Here is a 23,517-nt window from a genome sequence, read left to right as displayed (position 1 = left end):
GTAAGAAATAGGATCCTTGCCCTGGTGAGTGTATAAACAAACTCTTTGATGGTGCAACTACAACTTCAGATAAGATAGCTGTAAAAGAACCTTTCTTATCAAAGCACTAAATTGATGGGCAAAGCAAGTGGCTAGGATGTTTTCTTAAATAGAATTGCTATTTACTTTGGCTGTGTCTCCAGTCACAGAGTGATGAATTAAAATTTTGAGACTCTCCCACTCATCACACGACTGAAAATCAGTGCCAGATTGTTTTGCGTAATGAGGAACTAGGCTGATAAAAGTCCATATTACGCTGAAATTCACAATGACAGAATTAAAACCAGTCTGTTGATGGGAAACAGCGTGGCCTGCTGGCAAGATCATGGGCCTGGGGCTCCGAGGACCTGGGTTCTAATCCTGACTCCATCACTTGTCTACCGTGTGACCTTGAGCAAGCCAAGCAACTTCTCTATGCCTCAGCTCACCTATAAAATGAGGATTAAGACTGTGAGCCCCATGTGAGACATAGACTGTGCCCAATCTGATTATCTTGTAATGATAATAATAATAATGATGGCATTTATTAAGAGCTTACTATGTGCAAAGCACTGTTCTAAGCACTGGGGGGTGGATACAAGGTGATCAGGTTGTCTCACGGGGGGCTCACATTCTTAATCCCCGTTTTACTGATGAGGGAACTGAGGCACAGAGAAGTTTAAGTGACTTGCCCAAAGCCCCACAGCTAAGTGGCGGAGCAGGATTTGAACCCATGACCTCTGACTCCATGCCCGTGCTCTTTCCACTGAGCCATGCTGCTTCTCTAACTACCCCAGTGCTTAGTTCAGTGTCTGGCATATAGAAAGCACTTAACAAATACCATAAAAGGATTAGTACATATAAAAGAAGACTGAAGTATTTCTCATGCACTTAAAAATAATCATGAAAACCTCAAAAGACAGTTGCAATTATGTCTGAATGTCATTATATTACCTCTAAGCTATTAATTTGAACAAATGATGAACAGCTTAAATTTAGAAAGATGGAATAGCATTTGCAACAGTTGTCAGAGCCATTTCTTCCCGTGTAAATTGGCAGAAATGAAATGAAAATTGATTTTTTTTCCCAAACTCAACAGACTGCAGAAGTCAGTGAGACATCATATTTCTAATGCCATCATGTCATGTTATGAAAGGTATGATTTACACATAACTTTGTTTATCTTAAAGGGAGAAACATACAACAGTGCTTTGCACATAGTAAATGCTTAATAAATGCTATCATTATAATCAGTATTATTGTCATTAATAATGATAATAATAATGGCATTTAATAAGAACTTACTATGTGCAAAGCACTGTTCTAAGCACTGGGTAGGTGACAAGGTGATCAGGTTGTCCCACGGGGGGCTCACAGTCTTCATCCCCATTTTACAGATGAGGGAACTGAGGCACAGAGAAGTGAAGTGACTTGCCCAAAGTCACACAGCTGAAAGTTGGTGGAGCCGGGATTTGAACCCATGACCTCTGACTCCAAAGCCCATGCTCTTCCACTGAGCCATGCTGCTTCTCATTATTGTTATTGTATTTGTTAGGCAGTTACTCTGTTGTCAGTTACTGTTCTAAGTGCTGGGTAGATACAAGATAGGTCGGATAGAGTCCCTGCCCTACAGGGCGTTCATGGTCTGTGGTTAAAATCTGGTTTTTGATAAGATGAAGGAGATGAGTGAAGAAGTGTGAATGGCTCATGACAACCTATCACCATTACTTCAAAAAAAAAAAAAACCCCAAACCCCTAGTATATCCTGATAGAGCTAGGCCTTGGAATTTCCTCCCTTCCCAAATCCAGTAGTTCACAGCCATTCCCATAGTCACAGCCCTCTTGAAATCCCACCACCTTCTCCAGAAAACCTTCCCGACACCCCAAATTTCCAAAACCCATCAGCCCTCCCATCACTGTTGCACTTATTCCTGTCCTCAGTACTAATGCCTATGCATTCATTTATACATTCCATTGTTTATTTTGATTGCTGTTATTATTTTTATACCTGTCTCCCCTATTAAAATGCTTGTGTAAGTTCCTTGTGAGCAAGGGATTAGTCACTTCTCAGTTCTGTAATTCCCAAATGTTTAGTATAAAGCTGTGCATCAATTAGGGCACACTCAGAAAATGGTATTAATTATAGTAATAATAATGGCATTTGTTAAGCACTTACTATGTGTGAAGCACTGTTTTAAGCGCTGGTCGGGGGGGGGATACAAGGTGATCAGGTTGTCCCGTGTGGGGCTCACAGTCTTAATCCCCATTTTACAGATGAGTTAACTGAGGCTCAGAGAAGTTAAGCGACTAGCCCAAGGTCACACCGCAGACAGATTAGAACCCATGACCTCTGACTCCCAAACCCATGCTCTTTCCACTGAGCCACGCTGCTTAATAAATCAATGATATCTACTGATATCTCTAGATACCACTAGACTACAGCTCGTTGTGGGTGGGGAATGTGTTTGCCAAGTCCGTTATTTTGAACTCTCCCAAGCTCTTAATACAGCGCTCGGCACACGGTAAGCACTGAACGAATAATGATTGATCTATTGGGCGCTTACTGTGTGTGAAGCACTGTAGTAAGCGCTTGGGAAAGTGCAATGCAACAGAGTTGGTAGATGCGATTCGTGCCCACAAGGAGCTTGCGGTCTGTTGGGGGAGTGGCGGGGAGACAGACATTTAAATAGATTATGGATAGGGGAAATGGATTATAAAGGCATTTACATAAGTGTTGTGGGTCTGAGTATTAAGAGCCACTTGGCCCTGAGCATCGTAGCACTGCTCATCCAAAAGGTAGGACCCCAGACAAGAGGCACCGCTGCTGTCTCTTCACGGAGCAAGGTTCAAAAGATCTCTCCTGTCGACAGCGTCCTTATTGGAAGAGTCATCTTCGATCGCAAGTCACCTTCAGACCCAATATCTGGCCTCTGAAGGCAGAAGGTACATTGGAGTTTTGCAAAAACACCTTCGCTGCAAACTGAACCTGCGTCAGAAATGTCTTGGCACAAGTCCAGACTCTGGGGCAGCTGGGTGCCATCGGCTTCTTTCAGACACACAACGGTGAGTGGGCTGTGCTTAGATTTAAAAGGGGTTTTTTTTGTACTTTAGCATAAAATATCACATTGATATTTTCTGTGTCTTGTGAAAAAAAAAGAAATTTATGATCTTTTTTACATCAGGAAGTCTAGCTTTTCCTGATGTTTTATTACTTCGAATATTTGAAACATTTCAATCCCAGACAATAAATATTACGTGATTATTATTTTCATATGGATAGGCTATTTCCCCCTGTTTCTCCTATCCAACTTTTACTAGCGAATGACACCCCAAAATTTATAGACGCTAAAATCTTTACTGCTCGACTTTCCCTGCAAAGGTCAGGAATCTCTCTTCATAGTTTATATCGTATGTAATCGAGTCGGGAGAGGGTTGGATTTTTAAGCAGGGGAGATTGGTGAGTAAACCGAGTTTCTAATGAAGAATTTCAAAAACCAATGGGTTTATTTGAAATGGAGCAATAGATTTATTTTAAAAAACCATTTCCGTATCACTTCAACTGGTGCTGGTGATGGTCAGGTCACTTGGTATCTTCAGATCGTTTTCATGTAACAGTGAAGTTACCTAATTGATATCCCCTCTCAAAAATGCTTACATCTTAACAACTCTTACTGTTCAAACCAAGCACATTGTTCTAATAGAATTTCCTGGTTGAAAATTCCGTGTTGATACCAGTTCATCTGGGGAAAATCTAATATCATTTATGATCAATCTATTGATGGTATTTATTGAGTGCTTTCTGTATGCAGAGCACGGTACTAAGTTCTGTACTAGGTATAAGTGCTCAATAAATGCAACTGAATGATTGATCTATTGATCACTTATTGTGTGTACAGCACTGCACTAAGCGCTTGGGAGAGTACAGATTTGATAGACACATCTCCTGCCCAAAACACATCTGAGGCCCCAGGGTAGCGGTAATGCAGAACTGTAACACCGTGAATAAGAATTTCAGTATTTGTTAAGGACCCCATGCTGGGCACTGTACGAAGCGCTGGAGAAAATACAAGATTACCAGGTTGGACATAGTCCTTCTCCCTCATGGAGCGCCAAGTCTAAGGGCAAAAAAGAGCACATATTTAATCCCCATTTTACAAGTTAGGAACCTGAGGCAAAGAGAAGTGATTTAACCCAAGGTCACATAGGAGGCAAGTCATAGAGCTGGGATTAAAACCCAAATCCCATCATTTCAGTGTTGGGTAGACACAAGCAGCATGGCCTAGTGGAAAGAGCATGAGCTTGGGAGCCAGAGAACCTGGGTTCAAATCCCAGGTCCACCCCTTATCTGCTGTGTGACCTTCAGCAAGTCATTTAACTGCTCTGTGCCCCAGTGCCCTCATCTGTAAAATGGGCATTCAATACCTGTTCTCCCTCTTGCTTAGACTGTGAGCTCCAGGTGGGATCTGATTATCCTGTATCTACCCCAGCACTTAGTAGAGTGCCTAAGCACTTAACAAATACTATACTTATTATTATTGTTATTATTATTAATAATCATCACCATCATTGTTGATCAGAAGCAGCAAGAATTGTCAGGAAGTCATGAAAAGGAGGAAAGAAGAATACCTCCAACAGGGTGTAGTGAGACTTTTTTTGAGTCCCTTATGAAAGATTTGTTTTTTATCATCATCTGAACATCTCCAGAACTACTCAGAAAAGGCACAAATAGACCCAGTTATAGGTGAGAGGGCATGAGTCCTTTTTCTCTAGAAACAGACATGCCAAAGGGGAATCAAGGACTGTATTTCTGTTGGGGCCTGAATCACACTTTTTAAAATAGTTTTTAATTCTGGGTTTGGGGCTTTTCATTATTTGTCCTACATTTTTAGAAGCTTGGAAATAGCATTTCTTTCTGTACCAGATTTGTGTTTTTCCATTTGGTAAATACAGATTTTGTTTCTTTGTTCCTGGTGGCCTACACCAAGCCAACTCAGCACTTCCTGTTTACTTCCTTGTTGGAAGTATCATCAATGGGACCAGCACCGATCTAGAAATAGGTTTTCTTGGTTCACTCCTGCTTCTTTTTCTGGGGAAGTGACCAGCTTTGCAACAGCAGAGCCAATGTGTTGCAGAGTCAATGAAAGAAACTTGGCAGCTGAATTTGTTTCTCTTCATTTTTTTTTTTTTGGCATCCGAGTATTGGGTGGAAAGAAATGATGTTTCTTAATGGTCAAAAAACTTATAAAGCTTTGTGCACACATAATACCTTATAGCCAAAGATTTCAAAGCATTCTACTAACTCAACTGAAGTTCCATCTTTACAGTGTAAGGCAAAACGAGGATGTTTAGAAGCCACTTTTCCTCTGTAGGTATCTCAAGTGCTCCTTGAGTCACAACCTTCTGAGCCTTTGGCTCTGTGAGAATCTCCCCATTCCCAATCAGGGAATACCGAGGTGAGCCTTGTCCTGTCACAGAGTGGTCCATGGCTAAGGCACACCGGAGGATTTTATTTATCGACACTTTCCAAACTTTCTCTGCCCCATTATAGCTAACCCTAAAGTAGCGGCTAGGGTGTCCTGCTGTTACCGATTCATTCAGTTGTATTTATGGCGCACTTACTGTGTGCGGAGTGCTGGTACTAAGCGCTTGGGAGAGTACAATATAACAGTAGACACGTTCCCTGCCCACAACAAACTTACAGTCTAGAGACGAGCCTGTCCTCCCATAGCCTGTTAAGCAAGTGTGTGAAGTGATGAAATTCATTTCCAAGGTCTGGTTGCATTTCTAGACTGAGCCCGCTGCCGGGTAGGGAGGGACCATCTCTATATGTTGCCAACTTGTACTTCCCAGGCGCTTAGTACAGTGCTCTGCACACAGTAAGCGCTCAATAAATACGATTGATTGATTGATTGAAGAGAGAATGTTGGAAGGAAGATGAGGAATTCAAGGTTTGGACATGTTGAAAATGAGATGCAAGCGGGACATCCTTGTTGAGATGATCCAGAAGCAGAAGGAGATGTGAAATTATTAATCAATCAGACTGGGGAATATGAGAACAGAAAAGAGGGAAGAGGTGGCTTTAAAGGCTTAAGCCTCTGGGAATTGGAATCCTCAGGCAAAACTTGTGTGCATAGGGAGTTAGACCAGTGCACCTGTTCCTAGCTGAAGTGCCCGTCTGACCTTCGTCAGAGTAGGAAGTGTAGATTCTGAGATGACCCCACGTCCACAGTCTGCAGGAGAAACCAGAGGGCAAACGGCTCCTTCGCATAAAACTATCATTTATTCAAAAAAGGTAGAAAAATTGGGGCATGTGTGAGTTGGGGCATATGTGAGAAGCAGTGTGTCCTAGTGGATAGAGCCCAGGGCTGGGAGTCAGAGGACCTGGGTTCAGGATTTCCCACGACCTGGTGGTTCATAACCTCACTTTCTTACAGGCTTCTTGTCAATCCATATATCTAGAATCCCTCTTTGTCATGGCACAATTCCATCATCTTAACCATTAGTAATATTGACTTACTGGAAATTACCTGCTTGGATGAAGTTATTATTAACACTCCCATGAAAATTTGTTTAACAATTTGACTCTGTTCTGTACTATGCAGGTTTCTAGTTCTTTAGGCTATTTCATGCAATCAATCAATTGTATCTATTAAGCACTGTGTACAGAGCACTGCACTAAGCACTCGGGACAGTACAATGTAATAGAGTTCGCAGACACGTTCCCTGCCCACAACGAGCTTATAGTCTAGAGGACTTCATACATTCCTATGTGAAGTCTAGATAGAGTGGCAGATTTTAAAATTGTATATCTTCAAGCGGCATAGAAATGCTTTCAGAGTTAGCAAAAAGCAAAATTAGAGAACGTGGGATTCCTGTCCATAATGTGTTTTATTAGTCATCATTGAAGTGAGATAGGACATCGCCTAAGTGAGGTGATGCAGGGATCACTATACTAAGTGCTTGGGACTAGACATAGAAAACTTGAACAAAAGACAGTCCTTGTCCACATGGTGCTCATAGTCTATTTTTTGGAGGGGAGGAGAGACAAACACAGGAACAATTAAAAAAATAAAATTTAAATGAAGTGCTGCTTAGCAAATTGATTGACATAGAATGTGGATCTACTCACCCTTTTCCCTTCATTCTTCCTCTTTCATTTTCCCCTCACCCTGTCTTCCTTTCTCCCCTCACCCTCTCTCCCTTTCTCCTCCCCCCTAAGTTCAGTGAAGGAAAAAGTCCCCAACATTTTATGTTATGAAAGTCACTCACTTGTGCTCCTGCGAAGACAAGGCTTCAGCAACACACTGACAGTCAGCCTGGTGATTATGTTTTAACTTGTTGTGGGCAGGGAATGTGTCTTTCCCAAGAGCTCAGTACAATGTTGTGCACACAGTAAGCACTTAATAACTACCATTGATTGAATGTTTATTCAGAGGTTAGTTTGACTATCGGTGAAAACACCAAACGTGATACAGGAATGAATTCAAAACAGATATAGGCATAGGAAGATCCCTGTTTAAACATAGAACAGCTGAATGCACTCCCCAGTTTAAACTACCAGTGAATGCTATTCATGGCTGGAAGTGATTTATACACATTTTTCACTTTTATCCAATAGTAATTGGCCTAAATCTACAAGGGGAAGCCTCAGGAGGTTGTAATATCCTTCATTAGAGTAGAACATAGAGCCCAATAAGGAAGAAACTACTTGCAATAGCAAAGACTTCAGAAAAGGACTCCCATTTGGCAGAAATTTAAATTACTGGCCCATTCCTTTGCCACTGGAGTGTTCATCAGCTGAGCTATTATTAAGGATGGAAACCAGACGCAGACTGGCAACAAATTGGGAAATAAAACAGTAAGGGAGAGATCATTTATTAGGAACAGGTTGAACAAAAAATGGAAAAAAGCTGGGTTATGATATGTAGTCATTAGCTTAATTTCCAGAAGGTGCTATAATTAAATTGTTCAATATTCGTTCATTCACTCAATCATATTTATTGAGCGCTTCCTGATAGTGGTTGGATATGTGGGAAATGGGGCCAAAATTTCATGAAGTAAACTGAAAAAGGGACACATCTTCCAAAAGAACAGAAATCCTTACAAGTTATGTATTTAATAGACCTTTGTTTTCAAAACTGTTGCTACTGATGGTAAGGTTCTACTCATCTATTTACCTCATCTGTAAAATGGGGATGAAGACTGTGAGCCCCACATAGGACAAACTTGATCATCCTCCCCAGTGCTTAGAACAGTGCCTTGCACATAAGTAAGTGCTTAACAAGTGCCATCATTATTATATGCGAATGTGGCCAAGAAGACTGATACGTGACCAATATACCTGGTCACGTTGTCTGTGCCAATGGATAAATATTTGCTGCATAAATGGACTTGTCCCTTAAAGGGTTCTACTCTAGGCATCCCAATGCTAGTGATGTCTGCTTAAGTAAGCTTCTTGTGGCAGGGAAGGTGTGAACCAGCTCTATTTTACTGTAAGTAAGCACTCAGTAATAATAATGATAATAATGCTCTGCACACAGTAAGCACTCAATAAATATGATTGAATGAACAGTAATAACAATTGTGGTATTTGTTAAGCACTTACTTTGTGCCAGGCACTATACTAAGCACTGGGGTGGATGCAAGCAAATAGAGTTGGACGCAGTCCCTGGGGCTCAAACTCTTAATCTCCATTTTGCAGATGGGGTAACTGAGGCCCAGAGAAGTTAAGCGACTTGCTTAAGGTCACACAGCAGACACCTGGTGGTCCGGGATTAAAACCCAGGTCCTTCTGACCCCTGGCCCGTGCTCTACCCATTAAGTCACACTTCTCTGGATGGACTGGAGAAGGCAGAGACGTGAGCAGCAGACAAGATGGAATGTGATAAATGCGCGGATTAGCACGGTAAGCAGTTTGAAAGAAGGGGTGTATTCTAGAGATGTTGTGAAGGTAGAAGCGATGGGATTTGGTGACAGACTGAATTTGAGTTGAGGATAATGCCAAGGTTATGGCCTTGTGAGATATGGAGAATAGGGTGATGTATAGTGATGGGAAAATCAGGGGAAGGGTGGGGTTTGGGTGGGAGGATAAAGATTTACATTTTGAATATGTTAAATTTGAGGCGTCAGCAGGACATTCAAGTAGAGTGTCTCAAAGGTAGGAGGAATTGTGAGACTGCAGAAGAGGAGAGAAGTAGGGGCTGGAGAGGTAGATTTGGGAATCATCCCCGTAAAGATGGTAGTTGAAACCATGGGAGCAAATGAGTTCTCCAAGGGAGTGGATGGAGATGGAGAATTGAAGGGGACCCAGAACTGAACTTTGAGGTACCCCCATAGTCAGGGGGTGGGTGACAAAAGTAGAGCCTGTGAAAGAGCAGTCAGAAAAATAGGAGGAGAACCCCGCGAAGACAGTTTTTTTTTCACAGTATTGTTAAGGACTTACTATATGCCAGAAGCTGCCACTGTCAATGTTAATCTCGCCAAAACAATATTAAAAATATGCCTGGTAGTACTTTTCACATTTGTAGGTTGTCATGAATGCTTAACAGGATGCAAGTCAGTTAGATGCCCATAATTTTATAATTAGGGATCGAACTTCATAAAATACAATAAAATTCATAAAATAAATCCAGTACTTTTAAAGCAGTGGCTGATCCTGAAAATCAAGATTAGATAATGTTTCCAGGAGAAGAGAGCATGGGTCATAGTGTCGAAGGCAACTGAGGGGTCAAGGAGGATTAGGATGGAGTAGAGGCCATTGCATTTGGCAAGAACTTCACTTCCAGCTGTGAAAGGAAAACACCTGGTGTTTTGGAAAAGAAGATAAATGAGAATATTCTGTGTATTGTTGGAACACAGATGAAAACCGAAGAAATGAGACTATTATCGAAGGTGAAGAAAACAGAGGATATTTTAAGAAGGTTCGTTCATTCAGTTCTGCCAGAATGTGATTTCACTCCGTGTTTCAGATAGACTGTGACAGCAGAATTGGAGAACATTTTTCCAGCGAGTCGCACCAGTCGGGATGCAGCAAGACATAGTGGCAGAAGGAACGGTTGTGAGGAGGTGTGTGGTGTCAGACATGGGGTAAGTACTTTATGCATATTTACTTTAATGGAGGTTCTTCAACGACTGAGTGTTTTGAATGAGTATGTACTGTGTGCACATTATTGTACATGGTACTTGCATGTGTACTCCAGAAATAAAAGCATGGTCCTTGCCCTTGAGGAATGAAGACTCTCATGGGAGGGAAAGGAGCATAAAAGACTAATTGAACCTTTTTTCAGCATTTCAATTATAAGTTGATATTAGATTAGAAACTAAGTTTTGTTATGAAATTGTTAGCATACTGTACCTTCAAGAAGAAGCAGCAGAATTGGCAAGGAACAGCAGTCAGTCATTTATTGCGTGCTTATTGTGTGTAGAGCACTGTACTAAGCTCTTGGGAGAGTACAATAGAGCAGGTCTAATGTTCCCTCCCCACAAGAAGTTTAGAGTTTAGAGGCACTAGAGGAAAAGAGTATGAGCTAGAGACATCTGTTCGTAGCTAAATGTGATATACAAGTTATTTGTTGTTTCAGAAAATGTGAAGCAACTGGTTTGATTACCAGTGAAGAGGCGTGATAGCTGGTGTCCTGGTTTCCATAGGGAGATCAAGATTTGTTTGTGGTTTTCAGGATCACCCGTTTTTAAAAGGATGGATTTATTTTATGAAGTTGGATGCCTAATTACAAAGTTATGGGAGCTAACTGACTTGTGCCCTGTTAAGCATTCATGACAGCCTACAAATGTGAAAAGTACTACCAGGCCTATATTTAACATTGTTTTGGCAGGACTGTTGCTGTGGAAAAAATAATCCCTATAGAATTGAAACGAGAAAACTGAATGATTCTTTGAAATATGGTTACGATTCCCTGACTTATTATCTGGTGATGTCATTGTTGTATGAGGACAGGAAACAGTAGAGTCGCTCAGTTTAACGGGACGTCCTAGAAATAAACCAGAGGAGTACAGAAATCTTGAATGTGGTTTAGGCCATAAGGCTGTCTATGTGGGTACATATGTCCGGGTGCAGAACACGCTTTAAACATGCACTTTACCAGCTCTGTTGGATTGAGTCATGGGTGCCTGCATTAGCTACATGTGTTTTATATAGAACTTAATCTCCCATTCATTAACCTCTTTGCTCTAAGAGGAAGCAATACATTTTTACTCTTAACGAAAAAAGGGTGGCTTTAGGGCCACCATGTTTAGGCAACCCTTAGTCTCTCCTGCTAGCTCTTTGCCACTGATCTAATTTCAGGGTTGCAAGCATCAGAAAGGGCATCACTGAAAGAGAATTATTATTATGATGATGATATCCGTTAAGCCCTTAGTATGTGCCAAGCACCCTACAAAGCACTTCTAAGTAGGAGGGAGAACAGGAATTGAATCCCCATTTTACATATGAGAAAACTGAGGCACAGAGAAGTTAAGTGCCGTACCCAGTGTCTCACAGTGGTCAAGTGGTAAAGCCAGCGTCAAACCCAGGCCCACACAAATAGCTCCTGTCCCTTTGTGGACTGAGTACCAAAGGGCATTTATCAATCTGTCTACATGTTTTGTTTTGTTGTCTGTCTCCCCCTTCTAGACTGTGAGCCCTTTGTTGGGTAGCGATGGTCTCTATATGTTGTTGACTTATATTTCCCAAGCGCTTAGTATGGTGCTCTGCACACAGTAAGTGCCCAATAAATACAATTGAATGAATGAATGAAATCAGTGGTATTCCTTGAGCGCTTACTGCATGCAGAGCACTGTACCAAGTGTTTGGAAGAGCGCAGTATAACAGAGTTGATAGCCACGTTCCCTGCCCACAACCATCCATCAGTCATATTTATTGAGCATTTACTGTGTGCAGAGCACTGTACTAAACTCTTGGGAGAGTACAATACAACAGAATTAGCAGTCATGGTCCCCGCCCATAATGATCTTAAAGTCTTGTTCTTGTCAGTTAACAAGAATTCCTTCAGGGGATCATTCCAAAAACCTGGAACAACTTGATTTCTGGGACCACCCGAAAGTCAACACCACAACACATTGGTTCTAGCAGTTGCGAGAATCACCCACGCTCATGTCACCCATTGTGACAACACTTTATGATGGAATTAATAATGATGGCACTTAAGTGCTTACTATGTGCAAAGCACTGTTCTAAGCTCTGGGGGGCTTACAAGGTGATCAGGTTGTCTCACGGGGGGCTCACAGTCCTAATCCCCATTTTACAGATGAGATAACTGAGGCACAGAGAAGTTAAGTGACTTGCCCAAAGTCACACAGCTGACAAGTGGCAGAGCTGGCATCTGGAAGGCAAGCAAGACTTTAAGCAAATGCAGAAGGAACACAGTGCATCCTTGAACCTGATATAGAAAGGGTGGAGACTCACCCTCAAAAAACTGGGTTAAACTAATCAATCGATCAATCAGTGGTATTTATTGAGCACTTACTGTATGCAGAACACAGCAAGCGCTCAAATACGATCAAATGAATGAACACTGTACTAAGCGCTTAGGAGAGAACTGTACAACAAAGTTGGTAGACACATTGCTCACAACGAGCTTACAGTTTAGAGGGGGAGGTAGATGTTACAGATATGTTCATTAAGTGCTGTAAAATTTGGTTAATCTGGGCAAAGTATCAGTGGAAGAAATTGAAATGACCCAATACAGTCTGGAATTGGGTTACATTTGCAGCTATTATTGACTGTAAAAAACTAGATAATGGCTTATATTTTTTGGTAAAAGCATTTGCATTTTCAAAGAAATAAAGATCCATTGTGCTCCCAAATATTTTTATGATCACACTTTATTTGGAGGGCTTTTAAGTTGATAAAAGATTATATCAGGCCAAAATAAAAAGGTAAGAAATGAAAGGTTGTATGGTGTTTGCATAAACTTAATAGTAATAATTGTGGGTTTTGTTAGCATTTATCATTTGCCAAGCACTGTGTGAAACACTGGGGTAGATACAAGAAGGGATAGGTGCAAGATAATTAGGTCAGACATAGCCCCTGTTTCATGTGGGACTCCCGGTTTTACATTTTACAGATGAAGAAACTGAGGCACTGAGACATTAAATGACTTGAATGAAGTCACATACATGGCAGGCAAATGTAAAGCCAGGATTAAAACCCAGGTCCTGTGGACCCCTCCGCCGCCCCCCCCCCCCCCACCCCGCCCCAAGCCTCTGCTCTTTCCATTAGGCTACACTGCTTCTCTGGTTTAACATGATTTTTTTCATGAAATGAAAATATTTATGGTCTATTTCAGTCTCCTAATTAATGTGTGGAGACTGAACTGTTACAGTGCTGAAGGATAACATGTCTCCATCAGTTTGGACCAGTGGTACTTTATACAGAACCATCCATGGCCTGGGCTCTCTCCTCTCCATCTCCACTGACCTATGTCTCCTTCCTCTTGCTCCTCTCCTTTTGCCTTTCCTCTATTTCTCACCCTCCTCTTCTGTATCTCCCCCTCTTACCATTTCTTCGTTTCCTTTCCCTCTCACCCACATCTTTCCCTTTCCTTCTTCATTCATCTCTCCCTTCCTTCTTCTTCCTCCTCCTCCTCCTCTTCTCTTCTCTTCCTGAACCCCTCTTCCAGCCTTGAGCATCAAAGTCAAAACTAGTTATCAACACGAATGAGGAAATAGCCAGGTCTGTTACTCATGAGGCCTTAGAAATCTGTTCGGTAGTAAAAATAATGGTACTGTTAAGCGCTTTCCATGTGCTGGGCACTGTATTAAACATTGGGGTGGATACAAGTCACAGTATCAATCTCCACTTTACAGTTGAGGTAACTGAGGCCCAGAGAAGTGAAGTAACTTGCCCAAGGCCACAAAACAGATAAGTGGTGGAGTTGGGATTTGAACCCATGACCTTCTGGCTCCCAGTCCCATACTCAATCCACTGTGTCATACTGCTTCTCTAACCCACACTGCAGTCATTCTCCATATCAATTGTCTCTAAGTGTGTGCTACTGAGTAGAAGACAGTGTGGATGGCTCACTGCAAACCATCACAGCCGCTGCAAAAAATAACTCTAGTGCATGTGCCTCTTGCAGTAGGATGTGCCTTTCCCCTCTCAACTTTAGGGTCTGAGTAACCTTCAACCCACATATCCAAAATAATAATAACAATGTTTGTTAAGCACTTACTATGTGCTAAGCACTGGGGTAGATACAAGGTCATCAGGTTGTCCTTGTTGGTGCTCACAGTCTTAATCCCCATTTTACAGATAAGGTAACTGAGGCCCCGAGAAGTGAAGTAACTTGCCCAATGTCACACAGCTGACACGTGGAGGAGCCGGGATTAGAACCCACGACTTCTGACTCCTAAGCCCGGGCTCTTTCCACTAAGCCACGCTCCTTGTCTGTCAGAAAAGTCAGTAAAGGCGCACTAAACTTCTAGACTGAGAGCCCGCTGTTGGGTAGGGACCGTCTCTATATGTTGCCAACTTGTACTTCCCAAGCGCTTAGTACAGTGCTCTGCACACAGTAAGCGCTCAATAAATACGATTGAATGAATGAATGAATGAATAAATAAACTTAGACTGTGAGCCCCATGTCGGGCAGAGACTGCATCCAACCTGATTTTCTTGTATTTACTCCAGTGCTTGATACAAAGTCAGCATGTAACAAATCCCATTATAAAGAGGTAATAGTAATAATAATATTTCATGGATGAAGGGTGCAAGTGATGATTTTTAGGATGACACACTCATGGGTACAACCAAAGGATAGCTGTTCGTGAAATGAAAAATGTGATGGCTGAGTTTACCAATTTTAACTCCGCCAGTTTTACTTTAGCTAGCCACAGGATCCACACTTCCCGTGAACACGATTCCTTCATCTTTAGTCATCTTCTGTATGACCTTGGGCAAGTCATGGAACTTCTCTGTGCCTCAATTTCCTCATCTGTGAAATGGGTGTTATAAAGTGAGCCCCAAGTAGGAGAGAGATTGTGTTCTACCTGATTTTATTGTATCTATCTCAGGGTTTAGTACAGTGCTTGGCACATAGTAAGCACTTAGCAAATATTATCATTGTTGTTGTTATAATAATAATAATGGCATTTGTTAAGCACTTACTGTGTGTGAAGCACTGTTCTAAGTGCTGGAGTGGAATACAATAATAATGATGGCATTTATTAAGTGCTTACTATGTGCAAAGCACTGTTCTAAGCACTGGGGAGGTTACAAGGTGATCAGGTTGTCCCACGGGGGGCTCACAGTCTTAATCCCCATTTTACAGATGAGGTAACTGAGGCACAGAGAAGTTAAGTGACTTACCCAAAGCCATACAGCTGACAAGTGGCGGAGCGAGATTCGAACCCATGACTTCTGACTCCAAAGCCCGTGCTCCTGCCACTGAGCCACACTGCCCAGGTGATCAGGTTGTCCCACGTGGGGCTCACAGTCTTAATCCTCATTTTACAGATAAGGTAACTGAGGCCCAGGGAAGTGAAGTGACTTGCCCGAAGTCACACAGCAGACAAGTGGAGAAGCGGAATTAGAATCCATGACCTTTGGCTCCCGAGCAAGGGCTTTTTCCACCGAGTCCGCTGCTTCATTTTGGCAGTCTCTAAAGTACACAATACTAAAGTAAAGGGAAGAATAAGTTGTTGTTATCATTTTGGCAATCTCTAAAGTACACAATGCTATAGTAAAGGGAAATATAACACCTGACCTAAAGCTGCTTGTAAAGCCCCCCAATACAGCAGCAACCTGCTGTGATATGTGGTCAGGGACCGAATCTGCTAATTCTGTTGTACTCTCCTGAGCACTTAGTACAGTGCTCTGCACATAGCGCACAATAAATACTACTGATCGACTGTCTACTTGAAGTCTGCTAGAATTCAACTTTCCTTTTGAAGTTCCTTTTGAATTTCAGGAAAGAAGGGAGTTTCCTCCCCAAACTGCAAAATGGACTCTGGATACCTCCATCCTTCCGTGTTTTCAATATGTTTTAAGCTTTATTGTGGAGAGTAGAAACACCTGTAGCTGTCTTATCTCTAGTGTAATTACACAGCAGAAAATCCCGGCAGCCCTGTTGCTCAGGGGTAAATGTATGTGCCATTCCTATTCAGACCAAATCTTCTTGGTTATCTGTCATTTACCCAGCAAGGCCAAATCTTCTTGGTTATCTATTATTTACCCAGCACTTTGCACATTATTTACCACCTTCCAAGTGCTGGCTGTGGCTCAACTATGCCAGCCGCAGCTGCTACCAATGAGGTAATTATGGAAGCTACTAATTGCCACCTGGTGTGGCTCAGAATCCTCAAATGGCAGGAATTTCACAGGTGCACGTGGCAACAGGTGGTGAGCTTGGTCCGGAATTCAGTGTGAGGGCTGAATGGGCTGGAGGCTTGACGCGATTTTAACCAGGTCTGGAAGTTGTGCTTGAAGGGGTTAGTTGCTTTGAAAAATCCTCCCTTTTCCACCTCCCCGTCCCTCTCCTGTGGGTTTTGGAAGAGACCTCCCTCACCGAAATCCAGCGCGGAGCCGAAAGACTGTAAGTAATACCGCTATTACTTCCTTTTAGACCGAATGAAATCTGTCCTTTCTAAGAAAGGAGGTATAAGAGAAGGGGAATGCTGTTCAGGATAACTGGCTTCTCGCTCAAATTTCCTGTCATGAAAAATTGCTTCTTTTAAAGGAAAAGTAGGGAATTGTACTTTATAGAATGGCTCTAGATGGATATTGAGTTTGAAGGAAGTAGTTATTAAAAATGGAATTCGGGTATGTTTTGAGAAATGCCAGCCTTGGTGATTTGGAGTGGTGCTAAGGAAATAAGAACTATGATTTTCCAACTGTTCGTGACAGGGAGTTCAGTCAGCCCACATTCAGTCTGTGACAAAAGAGGGGCTGTTCTGTTTAGGAGCTCGTGAGAGGGTGGGGGACTTTCATCTTGGGTTGCTTTTATTGTGGGTTAGAGAGACGGAGGCAGAAGTGAAGTGGGTGACCCCTCAGTCCAATTCTGGGGCATTTTGTCTCTGTATTCAGAAAACCTAAAGCCTGCTTTGGTGTGGGACTGTTCCATAGGGCGTTAGAGTCCGAAACTCTTTTACTCTCTGACACCATTCACAATTTTCTCTGCTTTATTTGGTGGTTTTGTTCATCATCTTTCTAACATCATAGTTCTAGAAATTCACATCTGTCAGTCATTCTGGCCAGTGACCCGTTCTACCCGAGGTAATAAAATCAGCCAGTGCTTCCAGTACTGCTTGACACAGGGTAAGGCTTAATAAGAGTGCCATAATTATAATTCAGCAAGCACACTTGCCTGAGATACGCAACCCAAACTGTATTTTACTAGCTACCATGTCAGGTATCTGGGTTTGATCCTGATTTAGTTTGGATGCTTGTCTTTCTAAGAGGTTCACTTTTTGAGAGCCTAGAGAAAAAAGCATAGGGCTGGGGGTCAGAGGACCCGGGTTCTCATCTTGGCTCCACCACTTGTCTGCTGTGTGACCTCGGGCAAGTCATTTCTCTGCCTCAGTTTCTTCATCTGTAAAATGGGAGTTCAGTACCTGTTCTCCCTCCTGCTTAGACTGAGTTGTGTGTTAAACCTGATTATCTCATCTCTACCCCAGTGCTTAGTACAGTGCTTGGCAAATGCTATTATTATCATTATAATTACTGTGAAACCCCTTGCAGGAAGGGGAGGTTGCTGTGTTTCGGGGATTCCATGCTGACTTACCCCTCTGAGTTAAAATGGTTCCACACCTTTGGGAAAATAGCATTGTTGACCATGAAGAGAAAAGGTAGCCAAACAAAATGGAGTTGTGTATTCCGGGGAAATGCAGGGAATGGATGTTTCAGAGAAGCAGTGTGGCTCAGTGGGAAGAGCACGGGCTTGGGAGTCAGAGGTCATGTGTTCTAATCTTGGCTCCACTACTTGTCAGCTGTGTGACTTTGGGCAAGTCACTTAACTTCTCTGGGACTCAGTTCCCTCATCTGTAAAATGGGGATAAAGACTGTGAGCCCCATGTAGGACAACTTTGATTACCTTGTATTCCCCACAGTGCTTAGAACAATGCTTGGCACATAGTAAGCACTTAATAAACACTTATTATTATTATTAATCTTCGATGGAGTTTCTGATTGTCTGCGGGAGCGCAGGAACCTCCAATTGTCAGGAGAGTCTTTGTCCTAAGAACCAAGAACCTGGGCAGGTGGAGGTGAGATCCTTGTCCTGGGTGAACGGCTTGCCTTTCTGTGCCCCCACCTAAACCTCCCTTGCAAAATCCTGATTAGAAGCAGTGTGGTCTGGTGGCGAGACCACAGGTCTGGAAGTCAGAGAACCTGGGTTCTAATCCTGACTCCTCCACGTATCTGCTGTGTGACCTTGGGTAACTTACTTAATGTCTCTGATCATCAGCTACCTCATCTGTATAATGGAGATTAAGAATGTGAGCCTGGTCAGGAATTATGTAGACTATGTGTCCAACTATGCGTCCCCCCTCCTCCCTCTCCCCATCCCCCCCGCCTTACCTCCTTCCCCTCCCCACAGCACATGTATATATGTTTGTACATATTTATTACTCTATTTTACTTGTACATATTTATTCTATTTATTTTATTTTGGTAATATGTTTTGTTGTCTGTCTCCCCCTACTAGACTGTGAGCCCGCTGTTGGGTAGGGACCATCTCTATATGTTGCCAACTTGTACTTCCCAAGCGCTTAGTACAGTGCTCTGCACACAGTAAGCGCTCAATAAATACGATTGAATGAATGAATGAACCAGATTAACTTGTATTTTCCCCAGTGCTTAGTACTGTGCCTGGCACATAGTAGGTGCTTAACAAATACCATGAAAGTTAGTGTCCAGATAATATATTTTCATGGCCATAATGAGTGCTGTTCTCTAATCTGAGGGTAAGGAGTTTGGGTGCTGACTGTAGGACTGTTGTATTCCTGCCTGGGAACTGAGAGAAGGGAACAAGAACAGGAGAGGTCACATCTCCTCCAGGAGACCTTCCTTCATTCCCTGACTCCCTCTCTCTTCTGCGTCATCTATGCACTGAGATCTGTACCCTTTGGGCACTTGATAGTCACCCCATAGCACTTGTGTACAAGAGAAGTAGCATGGCTCAGTGGAAAGAGCATGGGCTTTGGAGTTAGAGGTCATGGGTTTGAATCCCGGCTCTGCCAATTGTCAGCTGTGTGACTTTGTGCAAGTCATTTAACTTCTCTATGCCTCAGTTCCCTCATCTGTAGAATGGGTATTAAGACTGTGAGCCCCTTGTGGGACAATCTGATCACCTTGTAACCTCCCCAGCACTTAGAACAGTGCTTTGCACATAGTAAGTGCTTAATAAATGCCATTATTATTATTATCTGTTATTTATGTTAATCTGTCTCAGCTCATTGTGGGTAGGGAATGTGTCTGTTGTTATCCTTTACTCTCCCAAGCACGTAGTATAGTGCTCTGTGCACAGTTAAGCTCTCAAATACAATCGACAGACTGGACTGTGAGCTTTGTGGACAGACTGGACTGTGAGCTCTTTGTGGACAGAAAATGTCTACCAATTATGTTGCACCCTCCCAAGCACTTAGTATAGTGCTCTGCATGCAGTAACTGCTCAATAAATACTTCTGATTGATAGGATGGCAGAGTGGTGAAGTGCTTTGTTCAAAGTGTCGGGGGAATTCTGAGTCAGGAGTGAGAACTCAGTTCCTGACTCCCAACCCTCTGCTTAAACTGCCAGGTCTTGAATAGCCAACAACAATTACAGTCAAGCGCTAAAGTTACAAGAGGCTCTGAAGACGATTCAGTAAAGAATATTCAGTGAAAATGAACCCGAGTGGTTATAAGCCTTCATGCTTTACAGAAAAGCCCAAGGTTTGTCTCCAATGATGTGTTGCTGGTTTAAGGGCTGTCTTTGTTTCAAGATGGGTGCCAACTGCATGCATCTCAAATGAGCATTGTCTTTTGGAGCGGACTCTGTGGCGGAGGCATATCTAATCAATTTAAACAGTGATTCATCCCTAGCTGTCAGCTTACAGAAATCGGAACATTATCTACAGCTACGCCAAACAAAAATAAGAGGTTGGAGCTGCGATCTTGAACTGTTTGGTGACCTTCTGAGATGGGTTCCAGTTTTCTAGATGCCACCAAATTGATATACGGTCATGGCAAAATCTATTCATTGAATCATGCATTTCATTGCAGCTGAGCAGTTGTTTCCTTTGCTTTTCCTATCGCCTTTAGATGGTGCATCTTGTAGTTCTTCATTTACATCCCAATAATAATAATAATGATTGTGGTATTAACTGCTTACTATGTGCCATGCACTGTACTAAGCACTGAGGTAGGTCAAGACCAGTTCCCACATGGGGCTCACATTCTAAATAGGATTAAGCACAGATATTCCCCTTTTTTACAGATGAGGAAACTGAGGTACAGACAAGTGAAGTAACTTGCCCAAGGTCAGACAGCAGGTAAACATTGGAGGTGGGATTAGAACTCAGGCTTGCACTCTTAATAATAATAATAATAATGATGATGGTATTTGTTAAGCACTTACTATATGCAAAGCACTGTTCTAAGCGCTGGGGGGATACAAGGTGATCAGGTTGTCCCATGTGGGGCTCACAGTCTTAATCCCCATTTTCCAGATGAGGGAACTGAGGCACAGAGAAGTTGTGACTTGCCCAAAGTCACACAGCTGACAATTGGCTGAGCCAGAATTTGAACCCATGACCTCTGACTCCAAAGCCCGGGCTCTTTCCACTGAGCCACGCTACTTCTCTTGCCACTAGGCCATGTGGCTTATCTAGTAAAGCTTGTATTTGTGGGAAGCAATGTGGCCTAGTGAAAAGAGCACAGGCCTGAGAGTAAGATGACCTGGGTTCTAATCTAGGTCTGCCAAAGAGCAAGTGACTTATCATTTCTATGCCTGTTTCCTCATGTATATATGTTTGTATGGATTTATTACTCTACTTATTTTTCTTGTACATATCTACTCTATTTTATTAATATGTTTTGTTCTCTGTCTCCCTCGTCCTCCCCCTCTCCATCCCCCCGCCTTACCTCCTTCCTTTCCCCACAGCACCTGTATATATGTATATATGTTTGTACGTATTTATTACTCTATTTATTTTACTTGTACATATCTAGTCTGTTTTATTTTGTTAATGTTTTGTTCTCTGTCTCCCTCGTCCTCCCCCTCTCCATCCCCCCGCCTTACCTCCTCCCCTTCCCCATAGCACCTGTATATATGTATATATGTTTGTACGGATTTATTACTCTATTTTACTTGTACATATCTATTCTATTTATTTTATTTTGTTAATATGTTTTGTTTTGTTCTCTCTCTCCCTCATCCTCCCCCTCTCCATCCCCCCCGCTTTACCTCCTTCCCTTCCCCACAGCACCTGTACATATGTATATGTTTGTACATATTTATTACTCTATTTAATTTGTATATATCTATTCTATTTTATTTTGTTAATATGTTTTGTTGTCTGTCTCCCCCTTCTAGACTGTGAGCCCGCTGTTGGGTAGGGACCATCTCTATATGTTGCCAACTTGTACTTCCCAAGCGCTTAGTACAGTGCTCTGCACACAGTAAGCGCTCAATAAATACGATTGAATGAATGAATGAACCAGATTAACTTGTATTTTCCCCAGTGCTTAGTACTGTGCCTGGCACATAGTAGGTGCTTAACAAATACCATGAAAGTTAGTGTCCAGATAATATATTTTCATGGCCATAATGAGTGCTGTTCTCTAATCTGAGGGTAAGGAGTTTGGGTGCTGACTGTAGGACTGTTGTATTCCTGCCTGGGAACTGAGAGAAGGGAACAAGAACAGGAGAGGTCACATCTCCTCCAGGAGACCTTCCTTCATTCCCTGACTCCCTCTCTCTTCTGCGTCATCTATGCACTGAGATCTGTACCCTTTGGGCACTTGATAGTCACCCCATAGCACTTGTGTACAAGAGAAGTAGCATGGCTCAGTGGAAAGAGCATGGGCTTTGGAGTTAGAGGTCATGGGTTTGAATCCCGGCTTTGCCAATTGTCAGCTGTGTGACTTTGTGCAAGTCATTTAACTTCTCTATGCCTCAGTTCCCTCATCTGTAGAATGGGGAGTAAGACTGTGAGCCCCCTGTGGGACAATCTGATCACATTGTAACCTCCCCAGCACTTAGAACAGTGCTTTGCACATAGTAAGTGCTTAATAAATGCCATTATTATTATTATCCGTTATTTATGTTAATCTGTCTCAGCTCATTGTGGGTAGGGAATGTGTCTGTTGTTATCCTTTACTCTCCCAAGCACTTAGTATAGTGCTCTGTGCACAGTTAAGCTCTCAAATACAATTGACTGACTGGACTGTGAGCTCTTTGTGGACAGACTGGACTGTGAGCTCTTTGTGGACAGGAAATGTCTACCAATTCTGTTGCACCCTCCCAAGCACTTAGTATAGTGCTCTGCATACAGTAACTGCTCAATAAATACTACTGATTGATAGGATGGCAGAGAGGTGAAGTGCTTTGTTCTAAGTGTCGGGGGGAATTCTGAGTCAGGAGCGAGAACGCAGTTCCTGACTCCCAACCCTCTGCTTAAACTGCCAGGTCTTGAATAGCCAACAGCAATTACAGTCAAGTGCTAAAGTTACAAGAGGCTCTGAAGACGATTCAGTAAAGAATATTCAGTGAAAATGAACCCGAGTGGTTATAAGCCTTCATGCTGTACAGAACAGCCCAAGGTTTGTCTCCAAGGATGTGTTGCTGGTTTAAGGGCTGTCTTTGTTTCAAGATGGGTGCCAACTGCATGCATCTCAAATGAGCATTGTCTTTTGGAGCGGACTCTGTGGCGGAGGCATATCTAATCAATTTAAACAGTGATTCATCCCTAGCTGTCAGCTTACAGAAATCGGAACATTATCTACAGCTACGCCAAACAAAAATAAGAGGTTGGAGCTGCGATCTTGAACTGTTTGGTGACCTTCTGAGATGGGTTCCAGTTTTCTAGATGCCTCCAAATTGATATACGGTCATGGCAAAACTTATTCATTGAATCATGCGTTTCATTGCAGCTGAGCAGTTGTTTCCTTTGCTTTTCCTATCGCCTTTAGATGGTGCATCTTGTAGTTCTTCATTTACATCCCAATAATAATAATAATGATTGTGGTATTAACTGCTTACTATGTGCCATGCACTGTACTAAGCACTGAGGTAGGTCAAGACCAGTTCCCACATGGGGCTCACATTCCAAGTAGGATGAAGCACAGATATTCCCCATTTTTACAGATGAGGAAACTGAGGTACAGACAAGTGAAGTAACTTGCCCAAGGTCAGACAGCAGGTAAACATTGGAGGTGGAATTAGAACTCAGGCTTGCACTCTTAATAATAATAATGATGGTATTTGTTAAGCACTTTCTATATGCAAAGCACTGTTGTAAGTGCTGGGGGGATACAAGGTGATCAGGTTGTCCCATGTGGGGCTCACA

General features: G+C 42.5%; 1 long non-coding RNA gene across 1 annotated transcript in view; it reads left to right on the top strand.

Moving 5' to 3' along the window:
- Positions 1-8,842: 8,842 nt before the first annotated feature.
- Positions 8,843-23,517, top strand: part of LOC119932101 — an 81,520-nt gene continuing 66,845 nt past the window's right edge. The window contains exons 1-2 of the long non-coding RNA XR_005452283.1: positions 8,843-8,923; positions 9,987-10,104. This is a non-coding gene — a long non-coding RNA (uncharacterized LOC119932101). The remainder of the gene's footprint in view (positions 8,924-9,986; positions 10,105-23,517) is intronic.

This window comes from Tachyglossus aculeatus, chromosome 9, assembly GCF_015852505.1.
Source record: "Tachyglossus aculeatus isolate mTacAcu1 chromosome 9, mTacAcu1.pri, whole genome shotgun sequence".
In the NCBI taxonomy this organism is placed as follows: Eukaryota; Metazoa; Chordata; class Mammalia; order Monotremata; family Tachyglossidae; genus Tachyglossus; species Tachyglossus aculeatus.
The sequence above is the reverse complement of the archived record's forward strand: the minus strand, read 5'-3'. Positions and strand labels throughout refer to the sequence as shown.